The following is a 27,971-nucleotide window of genomic DNA, read 5'->3' as shown; positions in this document are numbered from 1 at the left end:
CTAAAACTTAAAAATAAAAGTTAAATAAACACACTTTATTTATTAGCGTTAGATAAATATTTTTAAGTACCATTGATAAATGTTTTTATGTTATATCCACATTTTTGGTTTGGTACTCTCTACTTGATATTTTGAGTTTCAAGTACAAATCTAGCTCAAGTAACTTTAAGGAATTAATTTTTAGTTTCAAAATGTTAACCATTTTAAGCTAATACAACTCAAAATTTTTAAATACAAATGCTTGTAATATCCAAATCTACTGTGTTTTGAATTTGATATAAAAAAAAGTGCCCAAAATAATTACACTTGTAAAAACATTAGACAGAAAATATAAATTCAAGTTACAAATTTATTGAGTTACTTTGACACATAGCCTTTCTAACAAAAAGCCCAAAGACATAAATCCACCACATTTTATAGGCAAAACAAAACAGGAGCACCAGAAGGCCAGAAGACAAAAAGAAAAACAAAACACAAGTCCAAAACCAAAAGAAAAGCACACCAAAGCACAGGAAAACCGAGTCCAAAACAGAAAAGACCAGGGGGCCGGCCAGGGGGCCGACAGCACAGGAGTCCAAAACAGAAGAGTTCAGGGGGCCGGCCAGGGGGCCGACAGCACAGGAACCCAAACAGTCCAGGGGGCCGGCCGTGCGGAAGGCAACGGCGGCCACTCAGGCGATGGCGGTCCGGGGGCCGGCCGTGCGGAAGGCAACGGCGGCCACTCAGGCGAAGAGGGTCCGGGGGCCGGCCGTGCGGAAGGCAACGGCGGCCTCTCAGGCGATGGCGGTCCGGGGGCCGGCCGCGCGGAAGGCAACGGCGGCCACTCAGGCGATGGTGGCCGGCCAGTAGCCTAGCCAGCGGTCTAGAAAACGGCCGCTTAGCTCCAGACCCAAACGAGGCTGGGCCAGGCGAGGCTGAGGCCACAGCAGGCGGAGATGATGAAGCCGGGCCAGGCGAGGACGATGATGAAGCCGGGCCAGGCGAGGACAATGATGAAGCCGGGCCAGGCGAGGACGATGATGAAGCCGGGCCAGGCGAGGACGAAGCTGAAGCCGAACCAGGCGAGGATGAAATTGGACCAGGCGAAGCTGGAGCTGAAGCTGAAGCTAGACCAGGCGAGGATGAAACTGGACCAGGCGAGGCTGGAGCTGAAGCTGAAGCTAGACCAGGCGAGGATGAAGACTCGGATGAAGCTGGACCAGGCGAGGCTGAAGGCTCTGAGGCTGGACCAGACGAGGCTGATGATGAAGCTGCAGCCGGCGAGGAGGATGATGAAGCTGCAGCAGGCGGCTGGACGGGCTTCTCGGGCCCCCCAGCTGATGAGGTAGGAAGCTGGACGGGCTCCTCGGGCCCTCCAGCGGAGACATGAGACGAAAACCGGAGCGGTCCTTCGGACCCTCCAGCGGAGACAGGAGATGAAGGCCGGAGCGGTCCCTCGGACCCTCCAGCGGAGACTAGAGACAAAGGCCGGAGCGGTCCCTTGGACCCTCCAGCGGAGACTAGAGACAAAGGCCGGAGCGGTCCCTCGGACCCTCCAGCGGAGACTAGAGACAAAGGCCGGAGCGGTCCCTCGGACCCTCCAGCAGAAGTCAACACTAAGCCAGCAGTCATGGAGTCTTCTGGCAAACACGAAGGCAACTGGCAATGCACTGAGCACTGGCTCTGCCCAGGCAACGCTGACATGGTGCAGTTCTCAGGTGGCTGCATAGACTTCAGGGGTCCAGAATCAGCTGGGGACTGAGACCTAGCCTCTGGGGAAGCCCTGGAGCGGCAAACTGTGCCAATGGCGGCTGAACCGCGAAAAGCCCCTTGAGGTGATATTAGACTTTCTCCCTGCATGGAGTGAATGAGTGAAACCGGGGATACTGGAGCCGGAGCTACTGGGACCTGCGCTACAGGCGGCACTGGAGCTACTGGGGCCTGCGCTACAGGCGGCACTGGAAGGGACACGGGTGGCTCTGGGGCCTGCGCTACAGGCGGCACTGGAAGGGACACGGGTGGCTCTGGGGCCTGCGCTACAGGCGGCACTGGAAGGGACACGGGTGGCTCTGGGGCCTGAACTGAAAGGGACACGGGTGGCTCTGGGGCCTGAACTGAAAGGGACACGGGTGGCTCTGGGGCCTGAACTGAAAGGGACACGGGAGACTGAACTGAAAGGGACACGGGAGACTGAGCTGAGGGGGACACGGGAGACTGAGCTGAGGGGGGCTGCGAGGGAGCTAACTGAGCTGAGGGTGGCTGCGAGGGAGCTAACTGAGCTGAGGGTGGCTGCGAGGGAGCTAACTGAACTGAGGGTAGCTGCGGGGGAGCTAACTGAACTGAGGGTAGCTGCACAGGCGATACGCAGCTTGCGTTGACATCCGCCACACAAAACACAGCCCCTGAATGAACAGTCACGTTGTCTGGAAAAGACACAGAGTCCTCACTCACCACAGCCGGTAAATTAGAAGTCCGAACGTCCGGCTGTGGGGTGGCGCGTCGGCGGCGCGATCGGCGTTTCCTCCCCGCAGATGGCTCCGACGGGCCGGGCAAGATCACATCCGGCGAGTCGGGCAGCGAGGCAGGAGTGGCTGAGAGAAGGTGAGGTGTGTGCTGGAGAAAAGCCTGCATGGTCGGAGGAAGCGATTTTAGAAGCCATGGCAGGCCGGAAAAGAGCCGTTGTAGCCGGCTTTCGACGGTGCGGCGAAGCTCCTCTGGAGGGTTTTCAAGCCACAGCCCGAGGAGAATCTCCACGTTATATGTAACGTCGTCCTGGAGCTCCTCGGACGGATTTACTGCTGCTGGGTCCATGGTGGCTGGTTCGTACTGTCACGGATTGCCGGGGCAAGCCGTGTGGAATGTAGGAAGGACCCAAAAGGCAGCAGCTCTGGTGCAGGTGAGTGTTTATTAACAGGGGTGGGTAAGTACAAACAGCGGTGGCGACAAAACATGAAACTGGAAACCTAAACTGGGTAAACTAATAAGACAAACCAGAACGAGGATGCAGGGAGGTCCGGAGAAATACATATGGGAAGACGCAGGGAGACCAAGGGGAAACAACACAGACGAACCAGCAATTACTAAGACAGAAAATACAACTTAAATACACTCAGAGAACACAGGGAGATTACACACAGGTGGGAAACACAGCTGGGAGTGATTAACATAACGAGACTAGGGAGGCAAACTGAAAACACTCACATAAGACGCAGACCTTCACAATAAAACAGGAACACACGGGCAGAACAGAGTAAACACTAAACAAAGGAAGAACAGAACCAAAATCGAAGAGAAAACACAAAATGCTGGGTCAAAAGGACCCAGGATCATGACATTTTTATTAAAAAACAAACAAAAGGAAAATAAAATCCTTCATTATTAGGTGGGAAAACCGAATGAAAGTAATAGTATAGTATAGTGCAGCTAATACACTGAAATATAATTGGTAACCTTTTTAATATGCCAATACTGCGGTTATGCAAAATGCACATTTGTAGAGTGCAATCACAGTCTCAACAACAAAGCAATAAAACTTTAAATAGAAAAATACTTCTTTAGAGACATAAACAAAGTGTTATAAACCTCCTTAGCGCCTTATGTCAGTTATGAGTAGTTCAGGAGGAACGTTCCTTAAGTCAAGATCCCACCTAAAAGCCAGAAATGTAGTGAGATTGTCCTTCATTTTCTCTATAGATTTACAGTTATCTGACTAAAAACACAATCAAAATCAACTAAAACACAAGTGATGATGGGGGAAAAAAATTAATAAATAAAATAAAATCACCCCTTTTACTTTGGATGTGGCTTTTAGATAATGAAGTATGAAACAGAGTCTGCAAAGATTTCTTTATTCTATTCTCTCTTTTATAAAAAACTTATCCAGACTTGGAAACATGATAAACTGAATTACTTGCTTTAACAGGCACTTGAGGGCTGTGTAGGAATCCTGGACATTATTCTGCTGCCAAAAGATCATTTTTAAGACTCAGCACTTTGGGCTTCAACTTCCCACCCTCCAGACCCATCAAAACTTTCTGAAGAAAGTCAAAAATGTTGGCCAAACATTTTGGGTAGCTTAGGTGCAGGATGTCGGTCAGTCCAAATATTACTAGAAATGCATCAGCCAGGGTGGTGAAAACAATGATCATGTTACCCTCGACCAAAACTGCAGTCTTCTCAGGGCAGAAGAATGTTGCATCGCTGGAATTGGCTCTGATCAGGAGGAGTCCAAGTGGCACTTCACTAATATCTGGTCTATCAGAATGCATCATCTACAGAAAACAAAATTACTACATGTTAGTGCATTCCTATTTCTCTTAGTTTCATCTATACAAGTCACATTTCTGGATTATTACTAGCTCAGAAATCAATTGTTTGAACAACAAAAAAGCCACAACACACCAAAGATTTGAGAAAACAAACTGACAAAAATAGTACTTTTAGTAAAGCAAAGTCATACCTCTTCGTAGCAATAACAACAGAAAGTCAATAGGAGTTATATATTTTTTTCATTTGTACAGTGATGTATGGTTGGGCTAGGAACATTATGGAAGGTCTACACACATTAAAAACATGTAGTGTTTCCATTATGTGACATGGACACTGTTGTAGACAGATCCAAGCATGGAGATGCTTCTCGAACTCTCAAAGTGTCATAATGTTTTGAGAAATCTAAACAAGGATGCTACTAAGATATTGTTCACAACTTTGTCCAAAACTTACATCCCATGTTTTGATGAAGGTAGAGGTGTCTTCGTACAAATAGGCAGAGAGGGCATGAAGCACACCAGCACTTTGGGCATGGATATCAGCTTGTTCCTACATCACAAGAAAATTTTTATTTTAAATTATTGGCTAACCTAGTCAAGAATGGTAATTAAAATTGAAAAATTGATCAAATTAATTAAAGCTCAAAAAACAAGACAAAAACCCACTAACCTGGAGATTATAGCTTCTGAAGAGCTGAGACAGGACATCAGACACGTTCCCTGTGCAAACAGCTTTCTTTCTGAATAAGCTCTGGAGCCGGGGAGCATGTTGGTCCAACAGCATAAAAGTGGTTCTTCAGGTGGACGTTTGTAATCCTGTGGAATTCTGCACAGATCTGAACACACAGGATACATTTGTGTTTACAAGTTTCAATTAGTCTATAAATCTTTGCAAAATACATCAAAATCCTTACACTCCAAAGGCATAATTTGTTCAGACAGGCCAGATAACAGGAGTTGATATAAAATACATCTTGTTAGATCCATCTATATACATTCTTACCTGGGACTGGGATTTCAGAGTAGGCCAGCAATCCAGGATCTGACCTACTGGTAGGTCATCATTGATGATCTCTTTGCATTGCAAGGCCAAAGTTGTGTGCATCAGCTTTGTAATCAGGATTCTTTTCACTTTTCTCGACTTCATCTACAATCTGTAGTCTTAGCTGGTCAAGGTAAACAGCATCTTCACCCCTGAAAATTTACTTCTGCCCTGGCATGGACATAACAGTAAAACACAGAAGACAAGACAGACTACACAGAGAACAGAAAAGACACACAACCAAGGAGACACAGATGAAACATAACCAGCCCAGAACTCAACTAAACCTTAACTAATAATAACAACAATACAAGAACTTCACCTCATTTCAATATAACATAAAGCAAAAATACAAAATAAACTCAAAATGCTGGGTCACAGACCCAGCCCCTGACAGAAAAAAAACAAACTAAGTCTTTCACTAATGAACACTGGGCATCAGAATAAAATAAAACGAAAAAATAACTGTTTGGTAAATATATTATTGATGGATTCACCCTTAAGCTAACCTAAAATAGACCAGGCACAACAATTTTACAGTTCAGAAGATTCTACATTTCAACTTAGTATACATAACTATTTGCAATGTAAACCAAGTTCTACTGCGTAATTATGTAATGATTAATCACTGCTTTTGTAAGTATGTCCTGTGCCTACAATTTTGCTGCCCCAGTTTTAATATGTACAACTCCAGAGAACTAAACGTAAGTTTCAAGTTCCACCAGTTAGCAAATGGGCTAGCCAATATCAATATCCACGTATGCGCCAAGTGTGAAGCAGCGCAGCAGTGCATATTGATTCAACAATTTAACCACAAGGCAGTTTATAATCTGCAAATCCAGAAATGCCTTCTAAAGACTTCTTTTAAAATAGTAAGAGATTAGAAAAGTTATTAACACATTATTAGTCCCAGCCTCTGCTCGGACTAATGTATTATACTAAATATGAGCTTATTAGCATAATTCATGCAAAACACTTTGGGGCCAAGCCGACATGGATAAAACGACGCATGCATGTAATTCTTAAATGCCTGCTAGAGTTGTACATTTATGACGATAAAAACCCATATTACAACGGAGAACTATAGTTTCAGAAAAAATAAAACTTACCACAAAAGCGCTCCTGAAGATGCTGCAAAGGCGGTAAATGCAGCTAGCCAAGTGCAGAGCGTTAGCTGTTCCAGTTCAAAAGTCCGTAACATACCATAGCATGCCCTCCTTTATCCAGCGTCAAAGGCAATGCCGCAAAAAACCCTTGACAAATGTTTTTATTTCTGTTCGGATATTAACGTTCCACAAGTTTATTTCGGAGTAATGAGCGGGCATTCGCACTCGAAGCGAGGAATCCAAGATGGTTGCCAGCACTTCATAAAGAAACAGGTGGCGCACGTAGGTACGTACGTAGGCACGTAAGTGACGTCAGTGTTAAAACTCAAATTATTTGAGGGCAATGCCAGAAACTAATCAATATATTCAAGTACTGATAACTTGAAAAAACAAACTTGTTCAATCTACTCAAAAAAATAAAGGTGTATGAACTTATAACAGGTTTTTAAGTAGTTGGAACTCATTTCATTTATCAAACTATTACTATTCGGTCTTACAGTGTGTAATTGTAGCCGCTAAACTGGTGGAACTAAATCTTCACCACCACGCCTATACAAGCAGAAAGGGGAGTGAGTGGGTCAGCGCTCAGAGCACAGAAATTTAGCTGGCTTCAAACACACCATTTATTTTCAGGATAAAACACAGTCAGAACCCCAAATACAAGCTAAAATCCCCATATACAATAAAAATAGTGTTTACAACCCGCTAAAAACCCTGCCGGCAGGAATGATTAAACGCTAAAAACATAAAGCTAAATGAATGTTTTTCCCTATACTAAAAACGGTCGCTATTCTGTCCGTCGGGACTGGATCGCCGGGTTATGCTGGCCGATCGCCGAATGTCTCGTGGCGCCCCACAGTCAGGCCAGAGGTCCTTCTTCTCATATGCTGGCTTGCACACGTTTTGTTTTCCAGCTCTCCACTTTTCGTGTGTCTCTCTCTTTTTTGTCTTTGCGCTCACTATCTCCCTTAAGTCAGTTTGGTGGCTGATAGGCCACCTCGGGGAACGCCCCCACCTCACAGGTGCCTACAATTGTCCGCTTAATCCACAGTGGAATAATAAAAAACATATTGTTCAATCAACACTAAACACACACTATAAATATGGAGATAAAATCATGCAATAGGAATATCAATAAACAAACATGCAATATCACTATTACAATAAAATCATGCAAATAAAATCGACACCCTGTACCAACACAGTCTGATCCAAAACAAAATATAAAAACACAATTTTCCACTGTGTGACATAATTTCTCCCATAATTAACACACTAAATGTTCTAAAACATGCCACTTTGTTTCAGAAACAAGTCTGGATTTGATTTTAATACTCAAGACCTGAATTCACAATAAAAGAGAGAAGGATAAATTGAAAGGTATGAAATGAGACAAATCAAATGAACTTCTCTGCAAACACGTCTAAACTCATTGGAGGTCTTGAGAAAGTGAAAATGCAAGAGAGCAAGAAGGTGATTAAAGAGACAGAGTGATGGAAAAGACAGACAGACCTGACTGTCCTTTCCAGCAGAATGAACAGCACTTTGTCTGTCAACAAAACATGGCCATTAACTGACTTTAATGATGCTTGCAGACACACACACCTCCATGTATGCATACACAATGGAAAAATAATCGCACATACACACACACGCACACACACACACGTATATACCCTCGTATAAGAGTTCTTGCAAATTTGATACAGCTTGGATATTGATTCTGTTTTCAATTTTTGTAATTAAATCATAATATTTTATTTTATTGCATCTTTTATCACATTATGTGGAGTTATTACATCATGACTTTCTTCACACCGTGCAGAGTCTCAGATCACATTTAAACCATGTCTGCAGCTGGTCTAAAATGTGATCTAAGTTGCAGATCTAAAAATGCGCTGCAGTGCAATCAATCAGATTTCAGCTACTTACTCTCCAACAAGACTCATGCTTTAAATGAGGTGTAATTAGGATGACCAGATCTTGAGAAATAAAGGTGGGGCAAATATTTTTGTGCAGAACATTGTGGGACTGGTTACTAATTATGAGAAATAGTTTGTTTCTTTTTCAAAGGTATGTAGCTATAGTGAAATTTCAAACTATATATGTTGCAAGTTTGATGTTTCTGTTTTGTTTTTGTGCATAACTTCTGTGTCTGGGCACTCCTCTGGATATTCTTACACCAGAGAAGAGCTTCTTAACTACAGGACTACAACACCTGTGGATTTACTTCCAATAGTTGTCGCATCTGCGGCAGATTTACTGCAGACTCTGATCAGGAAAGTGAGACGCCGAAAGAGAGGTAAGCGAGCCGGCGCACTCGTGCGTCTGAGGAGACGTGGACTGCGAACTGCTCTTCCTGGGATCTTCCTTTCCAATGTTCGCTCACTCAGGAATAAAATAGACGAGCTGGCCCTGATGAGAAGCATGAACAGAGACTTTGCCTCCTCCTGTGTCTTATGTTTTATGGAGTCGTCGCTCTGTGAGGACATCCCGGACTGCGCGCTCAAGCTGGAGGGCTTTCATCTGCTGCGCGCGGACCGGCAGGCCTCTCTCTCTGGTAAGACCAAAGGTGGAGGTGTCTGCTTCTACATTAATAGTGGCTGGTGCGCAGATGTAACAGTGATTGCTCAGCACTGCTCTTCCTCTCTGGAATACCTTTTTATTCACTGCAAACCGTTTTATTCTCCGCGGGAGTTTGCTTCATTCATCCTGGCCGCTGTTTACATCCCGCCAGATGCGGATGCGCAGGCAGCTCAGTGCGCACTCATGGAGCAGATACTGCACATGGAGCGGACATTCCCGGACTCTCTCATCATTGCTCTTGGGGACTTTAACAAAGCCAATCTGAGCCATGAGCTTCCCAAATACAAGCAGTATATTAAATGCCCGACCAGAGAGGAGAGGACATTAGACCACTGTTACAGCACGATCAGCGGGGCCTATCGTGCGGTGCCCCACGCTTCACTCTGACTTTCTGACCACGTCATGATCCACCTAATCCCCGCGTACAGACAGAGGCTGAAGCTCTCCAAACCTGTCGTGAGGACCAAAAAACTGTGGAGCAACGAGGCTGTGGAGGAGCTTCGCACGTGTTTGGAGTCTACAGACTGGGACACAATGAAGGCTGCTTCTAACAGCTTGGACGAGTTTACCGACACTGTCACCTCCTATATCCACTTCTGTGAGGACAGCCTTGTGCCATCACGCACCAGGGTGAGTTATAACAATGACAAACCCTGGTTTACTCCTAAACTCAAAAAGCTGTGGCTGGAAAAGAGAAAGGCGTTCAGAAGCGGAGACAGGGACTACTACAGAGAGGCCAAGTACAGGTTCACTAAAGAAGTGGACGTTGCTAAACATCAGCACTCTGAGAAGATGCAGCAGCAGATCTCAGAGAATGACTCGGCCTCTGTGTGGAAAGGTTTTAGGAATATCACCAACTACAAGCCTAAAACCCCCCACTCCACTGATGACTTGCTCTTAGCCAACACCCTCAACGACTTTTACTGCCGTTTTGACGAGCCATCAGGCAGCCTTCACACCTCCAACGGCCCCTACAATAGAGACACTTTGGACACTCATTCCCCCACCTCTCCCCCCTCCACAGAGCCACCTTCAAACACTTCACCTACAACACCCCCCTCCTCACCCCACACAAAAGAGGATTTCACACCACCTCCTCGCACCACAACTCTTCATATTCATGAAGAAGGTGTGAGGAAGCAGTTTAAGAGTCTGAATGCTCGAAAAGCTCCCATGGAGATTATTGTGGACTTCAGGAAGCACACAGCTCCACTCCCCCCCATCATCCTGACTGACACCCCCATCACCTCTGTGGACTCATTCCGCTTCCTGGGTACCACCATCACCCAGGACCTGAAGTGGGAGCCCACCATCACCTCCGTCATTAAGAAAGCCCAGCAGAGGATGTACTTCCTGAGGCAGCTGAAGAAATTCAACCTGCCAACACGGACGATGATGCAATTCTACACTGCAATCATCGAGTCCATCCTCACCTCCTCCGTGTGGTACGCTGGAGCCACTATCAGGGACAAACAGAGACTGCAGCGTGTTGTGCGCTCTGCTGAGAAGGTGATTGGCTGCAGACTCCCATCTCTGCAGGACCTGTACACCTCCAGGACACTGAGGCGTGCAGCTCGGATCTCAGCTGACGCTTCTCACCCTGGACACAGTCTGTTTGACCTGCTCCCCTCAGGCAGGAGGCTCCAGTCCATTCGCACCAGAACCTCTCGCCATAAGAACAGTTTCTTCCCCTTATCTGTTGAACACATGAACAATAACCGTATGACTGTTCCCACCACTAACACATGACCCTACGCTGTGTTCACTGCATCATTCCATGTTTGGCACTGATCACCACCTGCACTCATGTATATATCATGTATATATCTATCTATCTACTTAGCACTTTTAATTCTTATTCTCATTTTTATTTTCATGTCTATTTAAGCTTAATTTATAACAGTATTTATAACAGTATGTTTGCACTGAAGCACCGCAGCAATTTCCTAATGTTGTAAACCCGCTCAACATTTGGCAATAAAACCCTTTCTGATTCTGATTCTGATTCTGATTCTGATTTAGTATGCGATTGACAAATGCATCATATTAATGTAACTTTTCCTTCTCACTAAGGGAATCCACTAAGAATAAAACAAAGTGAAAGTTTGCTCTCCTGAACATCTGCAGTATCATTTTCCTATACTCACGTCTTTGTGCTCTTTTATTTTAACCATTATTTTAACATTTTCTTGAGCATTAATTTTTTTAGTTTCAGTGTGGAAGCCTCTGAGTCCAATAGTATTACCTTACATGTCTCTTCCTTCCTCATTTCATGGACACGGGTGTACGCCCTAACAGAAGTTAGGAGGTGGTGCACATATAGCTGAAGAAGAAGGGCGGTCTGTCACGTTCCCTTTGGTGGGTGTCGGGTGGAGGCCAACAGTTGGTTGTCTCTCACTGGAGTGTGTGTACATTCGTTTTTTAGGTGCTTGCTGCTGATAAACCTTAACTTAAGAGTTCCACTGCCAGAATGTCAGTGATTGAAGTGAGTTTGGAAAGTGAATTTGACTTCGTGTGAAATATTTGGGAAGTGATGAATGAAGCTTTAGCCCAACACCAAGGTAAAATGCCATTGGCAGGGGGTTGCAGAGAAGGCTAACCTTAACTGCTCAAACTGCTCAACTAGCTGGAGGCTGAGTGAAAACTCAGAGTGAGATAGAACTGCTAACCACTGTCTAGTAGTTGGAGGGTAGATGACAGAGCGTTGCTGCCTCAAGTTTGAATTCGTTCTTGGACCCAACACCAGCGCGTAAAGTAACCCTGCTATCCAGATGACTTCTCAGTGATTCCTCCTGTGGTATTTAAGAGTGTCACCTGCCTACACTGCCCCTGTATTCATTCATATTGTCTCCAGAGACTGAGGTGTTGTTTCTTCTGTCTTTTTCTTTTGAACTGTGAACTCTAGACTTGACTGGGCATGCAATACTGGCCAGTTTAAAGGAAGCAGTCACCTGTTAACTTAAAGTTTCACCTTCAGAAAGATACTGTGTGTATCACAACCATCCATACATGTAATGGGGTGCATTGCCCCTCCACATCAGCACATCCCAGGTTAGTTCGTTACATATTCTTCTCTTTTGCAAAACTGGAAAATAACTCAGCTTCACCCGATTATAAATGCTGTACTGCAGCTGTCGCAGTTAGAAATTACATTATCATTTATCAGAGCTGCCAAAGATGGGAGAAGTAGAGAACAACAGAAGAAGATGAATTGTTTTTTTCAAGGGTAATGACTGCTCTGCAAATAAAATTTGATAAACTGGAAAAAATTTAATGAAGTACCCTCACAGATTTGCCACCATATTGACAATTTTTCAGTGTTTGATGGAGTTTTGGGACAGCGCCTGTGAAGTCGCTGGTTCCTATCTTCAAATCTGGGAACTTGAAGTGCGCTACAGTTTTTGAGATATCCAACCCTCATCCAACCTGGGAAGAGTTATTGTAGGATGCAGAAGGGAAGATTCTAACTAATCGTTGAACACTTTACCTTTCCTTTTGTAGAAGGCTTATAAATGGATCTTCTTGGCCATCCTTTCATGGGTAGTGCAGGAGGACAGGGCATTGTTCTGGTATATTTTATTAAGAAATGTGTCTCCTGGCAGATCGTCGAGTACATTTCTGGTGGTTGTTGGACTCATGGAGGACCCATGAAGGAGTAGGTAAGGTGAGGAGGATGTTTATTTTTAGAACCTCAAAATTGCATCCCTGGTTTTGGCTGATTACATATTCTTGTTGTATTGATTTGAATGTAACATTCAGCGAAAACTGGAGTTATCACTGAGATGAGGGCGATTGTTGGGGTGATTACACTAGTGATTGGACTGCTGGGATGAGAGTCAGTATTTGATGCCATAGTGAACATTGTGGTGCTGCCTCTGGGCTGGATCTAGGTGAGCAAATTTAAGTGTGATGGGATATTTCTCAGAAGTGATGGCAAGGTGGCATATGAGATGAACTGATCAAGATGGAGTAATGCAGCTGTTGTATCAGATCACTGTGGTAAATAGAGAGCCTGAAGGCATTTTGATATAGGAATCAATCTGTAATCAAACCCTCACTGCCAATCGTGAAGTCTACGTAAGGATGGAAAGACGCTTGGACTTCAATGCCAAAATGAATTTGCTCCATAGGGGGATTCGGATAGTGTTAGTGTGAGGAGCATCTGGTGAGAAATAGGAGGAACATGCAGAGACATTTAGGCATCTGATCAGGATTCCTCCTGATAGCCTTCCCATGGAGGTTTGTCAAGACCCCACAGGTCAGAGCTCTTTGGAGAGGTTAATAAATATTGGAAGGAATTTTGACTCTGATAACTGCTACAGCCAGCATCAGTGCAGTGCAAAATATGCATGCATACATGCTGTAGATCCACGCTTAAGTAAAGTTTAGGGAAGAAAAACACATATGCACAGAGAAACAAGCCAAAAATAATGACAGGAGCAAAAGACGTTTGAGTGATTTGGCCAGTTAGAAAATCTCTCAGAGCTATAAGTGTTCCTCAGCAGGTTTGCTTTGCTGACAAGTTGACATCCTCCCATCAGACACTAGTGGGAGCAATATTTTATTAGAGACGTCTTGCAAAGTTCTAAATCTGTGTTGTCCAAATAATTTGGATTGTGATCCAATGACTGTGCTCATAGCGTTTGATTTAAATCATTATCAAAACCTGTAACTTTTACCCCCCCGACTTGTTTTTTATTTCCTTTAAGCAAGTTCATCATTTTGTCACCAAACCATTTATGTAACTAAAATACTACGACTACAAAAGGTGGTTCATGTTACTTGGATGTCCATCAGTAACAAACAGTATATACTGCACATATGATAGCCCTTTTTGTCGGTTTGTATTTGAAGGATGAAGATTTTACACAGTTGAAGTCATTTTCCATTACGAGTTTGGGTTATTTTCACTCCATCTGTGTCTCTTCCCTCCTGTCTTGACTGGACCAGTCGTTCATCCTATTTTCCAGAGAGTCAGTGAACAGGAACGACTGGAGAGAAATACTGTTGTGCTCAATGCATCTTCCATCCTGCCAGCATCGCCATCCTCCATTCTCTGTCTCCCCTTTCACCTCTTCTTCTATTAGTCACTAACTTCCCTCTTTTTCTTTTTGTTTCAAACACCCTCCATGACTCTTTGCTCTCCTGTCATCATTTCTACTGAAAAGATTTCTTCTTCTGGCCCTTCTCTCACAATTTTTTCTCTTGCCATTTTTTTCTATTTCCGCGTCTTCATCTCTACTTATCGTCCATCTTTACCCTCTAGCTGCTTTTGTCCTTCATTTGGGTATTTCATCTTTGGTTTGTGTGTAAGATTTTGCCTGTCAAAGGTATAATAACAGTCTCGCTAACATTTGGCTAATGTGGGAAGAACATTTGTCCATCTGTCCTGTCTTCCTCCTCTAGGCTGTTGCACATGGACACCTTCTCATAACACACACTGAGACAAAATAATCACATAGTAGAAAAACTGGAACCAGTCTTGTCAGCTGTATAGTGGTATTATTCTTTCCCATAGCAAAACAAACAAACAAAAAACAACCATGATGAGTTGCATAATAACGCTTTGGCAGGAGCATGAAAAACAATGCTGGCACAGAATTCCTAGCTACAGCTGATAGCCTTCTCCTCAGTCTCACCTTGGCAAATTTCAGTCACTGACCATTGACCATTTTTGTGAGGTCAGAGGGCTTTGAACTATTTTTAATGGGGTTATTTAAGTAATGTGGCTTGCTGTGAGATTATATTCTATCTATCTATCTATCTATCTATCTATCTATCTATCTATCTATCTATCTATCTATCTATCTATCTATCTATCTATCTATCTATCTGCTGAGTACAGTGAACTCACTGTCATGTTTAGAAAACCAGTTTAAGACCTTTTGAGCTTCGTGTCTAGAATGCACCAATTTTCTGATGGTTGCTTCTAGCGGAGTAATATACAATGTCATAAAGTGATTGTAACGTCGGACCCAAGAAACATAAGCTGGGCAAATATACAGATACTGCAACAAAGACCAGGCAACAGTTTTCCAATCATTTCTTTTCCACTTGGTGAGCCTGTGAAATCTGTAGCCTCAGCTCAGCATCCTGTTCTTAGCTCACAGAGTGGCACCTGGTGAGGTCTTCTGCTAGTGTAACCCATCTGCTGCTCTGCTCCAATAATCAAATATTTGAGTTAGTGCTGCCTTCCTGTCAGCTTGAAGCAGTCTGACCATTCTCCTCTGACCTCTGGCATAAACATTTTTACTCAGAAAAACTGTCACGCATTGGATATTTGCTAGTTTTCAGACTATTCTCTGCAAACCTTAGCGATGATGTAGTAAGAAAATCCCAGATCGGCAGTTTCAAAAATACTAATTTAGCCACATTCAAAGCTAATTAAACCACCTTTATTCCTCATTCTGTTGGTTTGAACTTCAGCAGATTTCCTTGATCATGTTTAGGATGAACAGGTGTACCCAGTGCGTAGCTTAAATATACGATTTTTGGAAAAACCCACATTGTCCTTTCTCATGTAACAACTACATTATTACAGCAGCGAGTACTTTTTTTTCTTTTCTTTTCCTTTTTTCCTTCTGCCATCCTTGCATCACTTTTCCTCTGCTGTCCAACCCAGCTCTCTCCCCTCCTACCCCACCTCCTCCACCCTTCTCTCTCTATTAATGATCTGTCAGAGCAGATTGCCCATAAAACAAAGGACGGCGTTAAGGAGGTCATAACCATGGTGGTGCCCTCAGCACTTCTCACTTGATATTAATATGATTGGAGACATATTTCAGTGGACAGACACACACACACACATGCATGCACACATACATCACTGTTATCTCAGCAAACAGCAAGTGACTGAAGGGTTATGATCGTGCAGAGGGTAGGGAGTTGTGTGACTCCTCTTTCTAGTGAATAAATGTGAAAAGGCAGAAAAGCTGTGGTCATTTTATAAATATGCATTCATTGGTACAGTCACAAAACATCTGGTGTGATGCAAAAATTAAACAAAAATATAGATATGACATCACATGGTGCCAACAACTCGTATTAATGCTCACGTCTTTAGTAAAATCAAGTGTCCCTGTGCAGCATCTCTCACAGACTCTTCAGTGAAATGTTGCAACATTCTTCTTTCATATTAAATTCCCTCTATGAACACTGGCAGGGAGCCACAGGGTTATGCGGTGAATTATGGAAACTGTATCTAAAATGAAGGTCAGGAAAGGTGTGTTTGTGAGGTTTGATTTGAAGAATGAATGCAAGACATACGGGCTCTGACCTTTTGCAGCTTTTACCCTTTTGCAGAGTATAGTAAATTAACAGGGAATTGGCTTGTGGAAACACTGCTGGCGTTTGTGAGGAGCACCTGCTCTGTGTTAAAATAAGAGAGTGAAAAGGGAAGTTGAATTGGTAAAAAATAAAAAAAGATAAATAAACGTGAAGGCTTACGCCTACAGGCAGAAGCCAGAGGTTGATTGATCAAGAGGCTTGCTAAAAGTAAACTTTTCCCATCAATAATGACTTTTTTTTGTCGGCAATTCATTATTCTTTGCCCAGAATCTCCTATTTCTTTTCTTTTTAGATTTGTTGAGGGAAACACGGGTGCTTACCTGGAGGAGATTTGATTTTAAAGAGATATGATTTTGACAGAAGTCAATATTGTCTGTCTTTATGTCTCATGGACATATTGAATTTCTTTCTGTTTTGCTTTTTGGAAACAGACCCCAGGTGACTCAGATAGCTTAGTGTTGAGCACACAACACAGACTTGTAACCCCTGCAAAGTTACAATATTGTGCAAAAATCTTAAACCATCCCATTGAATTCATTCTTGCCTTCAAAGAGCCCGACTCCAGCAGCTCTTCAGACAATCTTCTGTCAAAGATTGTCTTTGGGCATTGGTTGTTTTGGAATTGATATTTTTTATATTGTCATTTATGCTTAGAAATATATAATCATTTGTATGGTGATAAAAATCATATCCTTACTAGGTCTGATAAGATTCTGTGCGCACTTGTGTACCATGAGATGAGAGAAAGCAGCCTCGATGCTATAATTTCCATTATAGCTTTAGGAACCAGATTGTTCTGTTTCTTAGAGGTGCAAGACATCACACCTTTAAATGTGCATTTGAGATATGACCTATTGCAAGTTCCTGTTTTTATAGTTCAGCAAGACGCTTACTTCTACTTTTCTGCATGCCTCATACACACAGTTTAAGTTCATTGAAAGGTCGAATGTCTATGTATAGTATGGCTGGAAACACACACACACAGAATATAGACACTGATGTTGCTCAGATACAAGACTTAAGCTTAAGACTGTCACGTGTATTTGTAATTGCATATTCATGAATGATTGCTTGCTGACAATAAAAAGGGCTGTAGCGAAGGAATCAGTCGAAGTTGGTTGAGTTCAGGTGAAGAAATCGTTTCCTCAACTTTGGCTGACTTCCCTCGGGAGAAACAAGCACAGAGAGCGCCTTCTTGCCTTGTTTGTCGTGCAGTTAGTAGTTTCGTGTTACAGCCTAGATAAACCCAACAGGCTGCTTTTTCACTGCAGCCAGTGAAATGAAAGGATGGCTGTGAAGAAGCTATTTTACTTTCTTATTGAAGAATTGCAATATGCTAAACATTCATATACCAATGATATACTCAATATTGACTTTTAAGCTCACTGGAATTCACTTCATGGAAGTATTTGAAGCACGATGGGATCAAAACCCAGAAGAGGAAAAATCAAACAGGCCAAAACTTTTCCAGCCACGGCTTCACGTTGTGTTCAACTGTCTTACAATGATTAAAAATGAAGTTGCACTGACAAGATTAAGGTCATATCCTGGAGATCTTATTTCACAGTGTAAAAATGTTTCCATACAAGGATTTTGTCCAAAGGACATTACAAGGATTAAATAAAAAAGTTACTTTTAACATCCTCACAGCGATTAATGTCCCAGAGATCAACTTTAGAAAATTACAGCGTGGACCGCAGATGTTCTCCCGAGAAGATAATCACACAGAATAGGATCGTAATTATTAAAGTTGTGCTTTCTCTTCTGACATCACAGGATTTCTGCACATGCTCAGATAAAAAAGTATGCCAGGAGACTAGAGCCTCTTAAGAGCCACGGAGTACGACAAAGAGACAAAACACCTTTTTCCTGTAACACAGTGATGTTTTCTCCGAAGATGTTTCAGTATTTGACAGAGAAAAACAAGGACAGAAAGAACATTTTTTTTACTGCTCTGTCTGAAACGTCCTTGTGAGCGAATGCTCATCAACATTTCTCATTTACTAAGCCTGAACAGCCTCACGTTACATACACGATATTCTGATTTGAACTCCAAAGACACAAAGAGTAACCAGAGACAGCAGAAAGAAAATGTTGATCTTCTGGATCTTGTGGAAAGAAGCACAGATTCTGTTCAGAACCAAGAAAATTGCCGTGACTTAGGCGAGAGCCCAGAGGTGGAAACAGGAAAAAGGCTCAGTGCTGCTAAATAACACATGAACCCGACCAACCTGAAAACTAATGTTTTCTGAAATGTCTGGAGTCTTTACTTTATTTGCTGAACTCCTTTTTTATTGTATATCGAAACATTTAGTTTGCACATGCTTTGTGAATCATATTTTAGAAAAAGCAATAACTTCACATTTTCCATTTTATTTTGCTGCTTGCTTTTAAAGATGCAGTTCACACTATAATCAAATCTGCATATTTTCCCTCTGGCCTTTAGTGCTATTTATCCATCTTTGGTGCTTTAAGTACCACGGGCCAAATGCCATTACTATTATATTAAAGAGAAAGCATACAATATCAAAAGCTTGGCACAAGCAGCAGCAGGGAAATGTCTTAATTTGATTTGATTCAAGTTTTCTAAAAAGCCTCACATCGGTGCACATGCCAAACACACACTTTACAATAATTCCTTAATAGGTTAAAGTGGTCGTAGTGTTTTTAGGAAGAATGTGACAAAATCAAGGTTACCTGAACAGCATGTAGATGAGGGTTGTCAAACATGAAGCTTAGAGGCTAAAATCGGCCCTGCAAAGAGTCCAATCGGGTCCACTGGACAGGTTAGAAACAACTGAATGAACGGCATAGATCCTTGAATTTTAACTTTATTTCCTTAAGTTTTACATCTTTTGCTGCTGATACAGACCTCTCCCATGGGCATTCATTCATTCCCATAGAATATATATGTCGTTTGACCATAATATGGATAAAAAGTTAAATATATACAAATTTATTTAAAGTAGTTTTCATTTGTTGCAATTTTTATGCTTAGTACAACTATATCATCGTGCTGTCTGAGCTTGAACTTGGCTCTAATTCACCTACAATTTTCTCCACTTTACAAAGCAATTTGCTGCACCTTAGATTGCCAGGGCCACAATTTTTTTTTCAAATCAAACTCTCTTAACTTTGGAGAATTTTTTTTACATTGACTTAAAAAAACAACTGCTGCTGGCAGGTTGAAAGGAAGAGGATTAATACAACCCACAGCCACATGGCTAAGACTTATATTTGCATATAGGGGCTAAGCTAGCTTAATAGTGATTGACCTCTTATAATTTTTGCCTCAAATTCTACCACATAGGCACACAGAAAACAGCTGTAAACGTTTTTAATGGGTTCTAACACAGAGACTAAAAAGGTTGGATCAATGCTGTAGAAAGATGGTGAGAAAAGAGAAAAACGAAGTGTAAGCATCCTTCCTCCTGCCTTACAGCTCCATATCCAATGTCCTTTGTCCAGTATTTCCACTATCCCTTCTCTGCAAATGTCAAAAAAATCTCAGCCTTGCCTCAAACTTCTACTATCTCCAAATTTCCTTCACTCTGCGCTCCATCTCATCCCAACCATCACCACTGGGTTTAGGTCAGGTGCCTGCGTGGACTGACTGACCTTCAGTTCTTAAAGCAATGATGGACTGTCTGTCTGTGAAGGCTCTCAGCCATCCAGGTCATGGAAAGTGACAGGGCTTCTTTAATCATGAACTTATCTGTTTCTTAAAGAGAAATCTAAAGAAGAGAAACTTAAAGAAGTCCAGTTGCTTTTCTTTTCAAGCTCCTTTGATGATGGACTGTTGTTTCTCTCCACTTAGCTGATTGGTTCTTGCCATGGCATGATTTCTGACATTTGTCAAATAGCGCTGTCAGCTGTGCACTAAGTTATTTGGCAATTTATTCTTTGCTACATAATTCCACATAATAATAATAATAATAATAATAATAATAATAATAATAATAATAATAATAATCTTGCTTCACTTATCTGAACAGTGCAAATAGTCATGAAAATAGAGAAAACCGATTAAACGAGAAGGTGTGTACAAACTTGTAACTGGTAGTGTACACAGACTAATAACTACTAATAACTACTAGTGTACTGTCACTTTTCAAGTACATTCAGACTTAAAGGAGCATCCTTCACTGTGTTAGAAGATGACTTAACCTTTTACTTTGCAGTTAAATCTCAACTGTGTTTTCACTCTCCATTTACCAAAAGGTGTTAATAGGTGGGTCATGAAATGTATCAGTAACTTCTCATGTCACATGACAGGTGTTTCCCTGACAACAGTTTTTAGATACTATTTTTCTAATTTGTACACATTGTACTAAAACTGTACATATTAAAAATGGCAGGGATCTAAAAATGACAAATTTCTTAAAAGCAATATATTTCATGTATCTCATCTTGTATGAAATTATAGAATACATACAATACATACATACAATGTTTTTTTCTGAACTTGTAACTGTATAAAGATGCAATCATGAATAATAATAATAATAATAATAATAATAATAATAATAATAATAATAATAATAATAAACTCACTTGAAATAACCTTTACATTTGTACAATGGTAAAGCTGTTCTATGTTCAGTGTATCTGATTTAGTGAAAACTGGCATCCTTCCTGTCCAGCTCAACTTCAATCGACAGCATCACAGCATGTTTCCTGCTGCTGTTTTTTGGCCAGCAGTGTGAGCCTGAGCTTGTGCTTCTGTTGGGGACAGAGCTTTTTCCAGGCCAACTGTTTTTGTCCATCCAGATGGAATTTGATTGCAAACTTTTTTCTTTTTTTTTTACAAAAGTTGTGAAAAAGCATGCCAGCACCATCTGGAATAAAGTGGAAGTTGCTCCACTTGAGCGGGATCATCCACCTGGAATTAAGCCTTTCAAAAACAATTACCACTGCCGCACCCCAGTAAATGCTGAAGGGCTCTTACAGAGGGTTGGACACCGAGTGCAGCCCTTCATTACCCACTTGAGCAGTGGATATGTAAGACAAGAGTGGGGTAAGTTAATGGGTGTCCCCTTCATCCTCACTGTAAAACTCTTGGAATCACATAAACAAACTTGTGAGCCTGTGAGTGTTTTCGTGCGTGACTTTCTGGAGATACATATTATACGATGAAATGTGGTTTTGCAGCTCTCTGTTTGAGAAAACATGCTGTATTTTTGCCTCAGTATAGTTTTCAACCAGTGAACTAACATATATGCTTCATATATATATATATATATATATATATATATATATATATATATATATATATATATATATATATATATATATATATGATGTTAATGCAGCACTACGGACGATACCTACAGCCACGATTGCCGACACTAACAAGCTGATCTACAATACGGCAGCAGTGATCAGTTAGGTTGAACAGCCACAAGGGGCTGTATCCTCCATGGAGAAGGAGGCTAGAGGCTAAGATCAAGGTAGCACGGAGGGAGGTTAGCCAACTATCGGAGTTGCAGAAGGGCGCGATGAGGAAGGTGCCTAAGAAGTACAGGAAACTGTACAAATGAACCAGCTGCTAGTTGACGAGGGACACCCGGAATGGCTAACCGAAGGCCGGACAGTTCTGATCCTCAAGGACCCCCAGAAGGGACCGGTCCCCTCCGACTATCGACCAATAACCTGCCTCAGCACCACGTGAAAGCTCCTGTCAGGCATCATAGCGGCTAAGATGAACAGGCACATGGGTCAATACATGAGCGAGGCACAGAAAGGGATGGGCAAGAATACCAGAGGCGCAAAACACCAGCTACTGGCAGACCAAGAGGTCAGCCGAGACTGCAGGACCAGACTGACCAACCTGTGCACTGCCTGGATTGATTACAAGAAGGCCTATGGCTCAATGCCCCACTCCTGGATCAATGCCTAGAACTATATAAGATCAACAGGACCCTGAGAGCCTTCATCAGGAACTCAATGGGGATGTGGCGGACAACACTGGAGGCCAACCTCAAGCCCATAGCACGAGTCAACATTCAAGTGCGGGATCTATCAAGGAGATGCTCTGTCCCCACTGCTGTTCTGCATAGGCCTGAACCCCCTCAGTGAGATCATTGACAAGACTGGCTACGGATACTGGCTATGGAACGGAGCAGTTGTCTGCCACCTCCTGTACATGGATGACATCAAGCTGTATTCCAAGAGTGAATGAGACATTGATTCACTGATCCACACTACCAGGATATACAGTAATGACATTGGAATGTCGTTCGGGCTGGAGAAGTGTAGTCGGATGGTAACAAAGAGAGGGAAGGTAGTCAGAACTGAGGGGATTGAACTACCAGAAGGCAACATTGCAGACATAGAGGACAGTTACAAGTACCTGGGGATCCCGCAGGCGAATGGGAACCATGAAGAGGCCGCTAGGAAAGCTGCAACCACCAATTACCTGCAGAGGGTCAGGCAAGTCCTGAGGAGTCAGCTGAATGGTAAGAACAAGATTGGGACTATGAACACCTACGCCCTGCCCATAATCACGTACCCTGCTGGAGTACTAGGCTGGCCAAAGGAGGAGATAGAAGCCACTGACATAAAGACAAGAAAGCTCCTCACCATGCATGGAGGGTTTCACCCCAAGTCCAGCACCCTGAGGCTTTACGCTAAGCGGAAGGAAGGGGGCCGGGGACTGGTGAGTGTCAGCACCACAGTCCAGGATGAGACAAGGAACATCCATGAATACATCACGAAGATGGCCCCAACTGACAGCGTGCTCAGTGAATATCTCAGGCAGCAGAAACCCAAGAAAGTGGAGGAAGGCGAGGAACCATCATGGAAGGACAGGCCCCTGCACAGTATGTACCACCGGCAGATAGAGAAGGTGGCTGATATCCAGAAATCCTACCAGTGGCTGGACAAAGCTGGACTGAAAAACAGCACAGAGGCACTAATCATGGCAGCACAGGAACAGATCCATTGAGAACAAGCTCTGAGTACAAGATCCATAGAGGCTGGTGTCTATCACACCAGGCAAGACCCCAGGTGCAGGCTGTGTAAAGATGCTTCAGAGACAATCCAGCACATAACAGCAGGGTGTAAGATGCTAGCAGAACATGAGAAGACGGCTGTAGTGATCGATGTAGCGGTTCTGATTGACAGCAACATCAGGAAGAAGGAACACGAGAAGCTTGAGAAATACCAAGGGCTCAGAGAAGAGAAAGGAGGGTGGAAGTGATGGTGGTCCCAGTGGTAATCAGAGCACTAGGTGCAGTGACTCCCAAGCTAGGCGAGTGGCTCCAGCAGATCCCGGGAACAACAGCGAAGATCTCTGTCCAGAAGAGCGCAGTCCTAGGAACAGCTAAGATACTGCGCAGGACCCTCAAGCTACCAGGCCTCTGGTAGAGGACCCGACCTTGAAGGATTGACCGTCCACAGGGGCAAGTGGGGAATTTTTATATATATATATATTAGGGGTGCAACGATACTCGTATCGATATTGAACCGTTCGATACAGTGCTTTCGGTTCGGTACGCATATGTATCGAACAATACATTTTTAATTTATTTGATCAACATTTTTTCTGATGATGCTGTCTGTGTTGAGAGCTCAGTGGATCTGCGTTCGACTACTCCGCCTAGGCTGCACTGTCGAGCGCAGATCCACTGAGCACTGCGCAAGCTAGCAAGACAGAAGCTAAGCTCATTGCAACATGGCAAATTGAATCTCCCCCACCCTCATTCAGATCTGGCCTTTGGAACTATTTTGGTCTTCATGTGAAGTATGACCCTAAAGGTAAGTGCGTCATGGACAAAAGTAAAACAGTATGTCGGATGTGCCACGCAATGCTCAATTACATGGGTGGGAACTACTGCATTAGCGCAGTTTGTTCGTTAACGTGTTGACACTGTCCAGCCCCACGCACGGGGCGATCCGCGGTAGCTCGTTAACGGAGATTTGCCGTGTTCATCATCCTAGTGCAAAGACAAGTGGAAGCAGACAAAAACAACAAGTACGCATGCTACAAACTTTACCCAACTCATGAGTGATTTCTTGATCAGATAGATTTATTATTTTATCCCTTTGTTGTTTCAGCAACATTAAATTTAAAAACTGTACGTTTGAGTTAAAATATATATTTAGAATTTTAATAAATGACAAATTAAAAAAGCATGAACATTTTTTTGTATCAAAAAAATATTGAACTGTGACACCAAAGTATCAAACCGAACCGAAACGTGAATTTTGTGTATCGTTGCACCCCTAATATATATATATATATATGTACACCAAATATATATTACACAATGTATAAGAAGTTTTTTTGGAGGGAGTTATTGTCCATATCTAGCTTTTACAATTTGCTACTTGTTAAAGGATCTAATAGTTTGGGAGCATAAGCTTCAGTTTTTCTTAATATGTGCAATTCCAGTGTATAGTATAGTACTGTAACTGCTAAGATACTTGGGCGCGGCTCTAAAAAACTGATCCTAAAAACAACCTTGCTCCTGCTGCCACTGATTAAATATGTCTTTTCACTGTATTTCATTAAGGCATTGGTTGTCTTGTACTAAGCTGAATATACAAGAACTGGAGAGATCAATCTTTAAATTGATCATCTTGGCACATAGTGGTAAAGTTAACTGGAAATTGGCCTTGTTCTCCAGGCAAAAGAACTCTACACCTTACACTGAGTCAATAATGAACATCTCTGTTTACCAACCTGTTCTAGAGTCAAATTGGAGGCTGTCTGCCCAACTGCTAAAGCTTGCCTGAAAGTGGGCCATGGACCAGCACAATGATCCGAAGCACAGCAGCAAAGTTACAACAGAATGGCTGAAAAAGAAAAGAATTCAGGTGTTGCAATGGTTATAGTCCAGAGGCAGGACCTCATCACTTCAACCAGGTGAATAATATTTATTTTTTTATCCTTGGGTTACAAAAAATGACAACTATAAATACTTGAATGCCTCAATAAACTGAAGCAGTGGCAGGTCTAGAAAGTCTTATATGGGGGGCAAAAGAGGGGCAAGAGGTCTTGGCAGGGTGACACATCCCTCGTCATGTGATTGCATCATTATCTCTTTTAAGAAAACCAAGGCAAGGTGAAACTCTTTTTCATGTGACTGTATTTTCAGTAGCCTGGTTGAACCACAAACGAGACGCACAATACATCAAAACAGAAAAAGTAAAACAGTGCATGTGTCTTAGAAATGAGTAAGAGTAATTCTCTGATTCAAAGTCATGGTAGCACTTTTTGAATCTAACAGTATTTCACATTCACTTGGCACGAAAAACAGCTTGTTCCTTTTGACTTGTTGAAAGAAAGTGGTTAACGAATGTCTTTGCTGTCCTTGACACCAATTTCTGGACCTAAAGCAAGTGCAGTGCATGAAAAAATCAGGTTCATGAGAAGTCAACCAAAAAGTAAATAGCCAATGGAAAGCAAAAAGCTTTTTGAGGCCACATGCTTGAGGAAAGTGCCTCTTAGCTGGCACAAAAACCTATGATGGACATAAACCTAAAACCAGAACGTTGGAAAAAACAAACAAGCAATGTTCAGAATTTCTTCTGTCTGAGAGCTAAAGCAGCAGTGATCACAGATGGAGTTGTCTGAAGCCAACTTCATGTGTGCTCCATGTACTGAGAAACACTTTCAAAAAGCTGTCTTTGGAAAATAAATACTGTTAACAGACTTTTAGAATAAGTGAACTGACCCAGCAAGGAGAAGTCAAGCCTGTACACACTGTGTGAATAATGTCCAGAAAACAGTGTGCAAGATAAAGACTGAAAGATTATTCATCTGAATCTTTTAATACTTCTTTAATTGTGGTATTCACTGTTCCCCTGGCAACAATTAAATCAAATCAAATCACTTTTATTGTCACATCACATGTGCAGGTACATTGGTACAGTACACGCGAGTGAAATTCTTGTGTGCGAGCTTCACAAGCAACAGAGTTGTGCAAAATACAATAACGTAAACAAGCAAAATACAAGAATGGCTACATCTGAACTAATAAATATATGTACAATATATAATAGTATATGCATTTCCGGATGTGTATACTAAATATTTTTCTACGTGTATGTGTGTGTGTGTGTACACATATTTTACAAATTAAATAGAGTAAACAATAAAATAAAATATATAAAAATATACAGAGTTGAGACATGTGCAAAACAGTGGCATTACTGTACAGTATGGAGTGCATAATGTTGAAGTTCCAGTAGTGAAGGTGAGGTGTCTATGACGTGTTCAGCAGTCTGATGGCCTGGTGGAAGAAGCTGTCTCTCAGTCTGCTGGTACGGGACCGGATGCTGCAGAACCTCCTTCCTGATGGAAGTAGTCTGAACAGTTTATGGCTGGGGTGACTGGAGTCCTTGATGATCCTCCCCGCTTTCCTCAGGCACCGCTTCCTGTAGATGTCTTGGAGGGAGGGAAGCTCACCTCCAATTATCCGTTCAGAGCACCGCACTACTCGCTGGAGAGCTTTGCAGTTGTAGGCGGTGCGGTTGCCATACCAGGTGGTGATGCATCCAGTGAGGATGCTCTCAATGGCACAGTGATAGAAGGTCCTGAGGATGCGGGGGCTCATGCCGAATCTTTTCAGTCTCCTGAGAAAGAAGAGGCGCTGCTGCGCCTTCTTCACTGTTTTGTTTGTGTGTACTGACCACGTAAGATCCTCAGCCAGATGTACACCAAGGAACCGGAAGCTGCTCACTCTCTCCACAGCAGCGCCGTTGATGGTGATGGGGGCGTGCACTTCTCTGCACCTCCGGAAGTCCACTATCAACTCCTTTGTCTTTGCGACGTTGAGGGTGAGATGGTTGTCTTGACACCAGTGGGTCAGGGCGCTGACCTCCTCCCTGTAAGCCGTCTCATCACCACAAGATTTAACAATTAACAAAAGATTGTTAAGACCATGACCTGCTGACCTCACGGTGGTAAGTTATATGAAAACAAGTTTTCAACTTGATGATGTAAAGTAGTAAAGTGGATTAGGCTGAATTAAAAAGCAAAGTCGATAATGCTTATGGATCTTTTTTAAATGAAGTTATTATTACATTATCAAAACATCAAGAGATAATGGGCCAGTTTAACCTGTTACCCTGAGAAATCCAAAAACGATGAATAAACATGAAAAAATAGCTTGTTTACTCCTCAGGCATGAAGGTGACCCAGCTGAGGTGGATACTGAATAAACAAACATTATCAGAATGATCAGTGATGACTGCTCGTCTGTGAAGCTGAAGCTAGGATATTCATCTTAACTGAGATGGACTGATGTCAATTCTTTTCATAGTAGAAACACACAGTGCAATATCTTCTTTTTTCTTTTTTCTTTTTGCCTGTCCCGTTTGGCTCTTTTGCCATCAGAATTGTTGTCTAAAGGCAAAGAAAGATGCCCAACGGATTTACTTTACCAAATTGACCATCCCAGCCTTGCCATAATGGTCCATTTGATTCACCTTTTATTGTTTATTTTATTTTCACTTACTGAATACGGGACAGACTTGACTGGGGGAAAGAAGGGGAGAAAGAAAGAGGGAAAGAGAAACAGCTGAGAAGAGGGACGGGGGAGAAGGGCAAAAGACAAAAACCAACAGAACGGGCAGAGAAAAAAAAATGCATATATCAATCACCTGGATCACCTGCTGAGAAAGAAAAAAGAAAACAAGCAGAAGAGAACAAGAGTAATAGAATAAACAACATCACAATGATATATGGAAATATGA

General features: G+C 42.5%; 1 long non-coding RNA gene across 1 annotated transcript; it reads right to left on the bottom strand.

Annotated features, from left to right (window-relative positions):
- Positions 1 to 4,102: 4,102 nt before the first annotated feature.
- Positions 4,103 to 6,537, bottom strand: LOC146677179 (uncharacterized). The gene is made up of 5 exons (XR_014907504.1): positions 6,399 to 6,537; positions 5,251 to 5,501; positions 4,918 to 5,083; positions 4,702 to 4,797; positions 4,103 to 4,250 (listed from the first exon to the last, which is right to left on the bottom strand). It is a non-coding gene; the product is annotated as an uncharacterized LOC146677179 (long non-coding RNA).
- Between the last annotated feature and the right edge of the window lie 21,434 nt (positions 6,538 to 27,971).

This window comes from Rhamphochromis longiceps, linkage group LG2 (genome assembly GCF_057381845.1).
Source record: "Rhamphochromis longiceps isolate RC_006_pf linkage group LG2, R_longiceps_female_GT1.1, whole genome shotgun sequence".
In the NCBI taxonomy this organism is placed as follows: Eukaryota; Metazoa; Chordata; class Actinopteri; order Cichliformes; family Cichlidae; genus Rhamphochromis; species Rhamphochromis longiceps.
This window is presented reverse-complemented; position numbering and strand designations above follow the sequence as displayed.